Below are 1,460 nucleotides of genomic sequence, written 5' to 3' on the forward strand. Positions count from 1 at the left end.
TTTACACGCAAGAATACTGAGTGTTAAGTGACTTGATTAAAGTCATTGAGTGAGGCACTGTTACAGTCAAGATCATGCCTGTGCCCCTCTCATGGCTATTTTCTGTTATATTTTGTATTATACTATAAGTAGGTCCTGCCTCACTCCTGTTAAAGTGGAGTTCCCCCTTGAGATCTATATTGAAAATGGCAATTAATTTCTGTTTCAGTACAGAAAAATGGCCCTTTTCCAGCTGTACCTATGCCCCAAGAAGCCATAAATTGCATGTCTTGATGCAAGTTGGGGGGGGGGATTTTTGGCTAAAATGAAGCATTCCTTTTTCATGCATGGCACCTCAGTTGTACATCCTCCATCCTGAACTGGGATGAAATTAAATATTATAAAATATTTCATTCCAAAGAGAAATAACTTTTCCCCCTTCAATCTCAGATGTGAAACCACTAACCCCAACTGGATAGACACCTTTATATAGCCACATATCTACCACTGCAAAATTCACCAAGCAATCAGCAATACAGTTCACCATGTTCCTATTATTTCTTTTTTCAGATGTCCTCTATCACCCATCCCTCAGCTCTCCAAAAAAGTAAAAATAAACCTTTACCTTTCTGCTTTCCAGGACACACAAGAATCATTATTGTACTATAGTTCAAAAGCCAAAACACACCAAAGCAGACCCTTACAACTATTACATACTTAATACACCCTTCAATTGTCGACTACATTGTCAGACAACCCTTGATATACTGGTAGATGAAATGCTGTCCCTGACTTTTCTACCTTCAGAAAAGACAGAAGGGAGTCTTGAGGACTCCTCATGCATGTCTGCTCTCATATATCCTCAAACAGTGAGGAATATAATGTATGGCATAAGATTTAAAAAAAAAATAAGTGTGCCAAATCTTCTGCCCAGCTGTGATTTACGTGACCCACATTTTTCTTTATCACAAACAGCTGGTTCAGGAAGCGCTTGTCATATGAAGTGCTGCTTGTAAATGCTTGTGAAACGATTTGTCTGGAAAATGAGTAAAGATGGGGCAGACAGTCGAATCTTGGTTAGTTGCCCCACACACATAGACTGTTGGTAAAACAGGCAATTGCATCTGTAGGCACATGCATCTCAACAAGAAGCCATGTTTTTCTTTGTTTGCAGAGAAGCTGAAAACATCCTGGTGGGTTTCCAGATGGAGTCACCTTCATTCATCTCCCTGTGCCTCATGCTGCAAGGCTGTCTATATAACTGGTACCAAGTTGGAGCATTTGGCTTAAGCATGTGAGCAACAGGGCAAATTAAGTAGGTCATGACTACACCTACCATATGAGGAGCTAGTATGTATAAACACATCATCATGGTTATACAACTGTAATAAATTACTGATCCTTCCCTGATGAGAAAGAATTAAGCTGGTATACTTTCCTCACTTCATTTATCAGATATTCCATAATGAATAACTATTAGT

This window comes from Gavialis gangeticus, unplaced genomic scaffold, assembly GCF_001723915.1.
Source record: "Gavialis gangeticus isolate Ggan-Ray unplaced genomic scaffold, GavGan_comp1, whole genome shotgun sequence".
NCBI lineage: Eukaryota > Metazoa > Chordata > Crocodylia > Gavialidae > Gavialis > Gavialis gangeticus.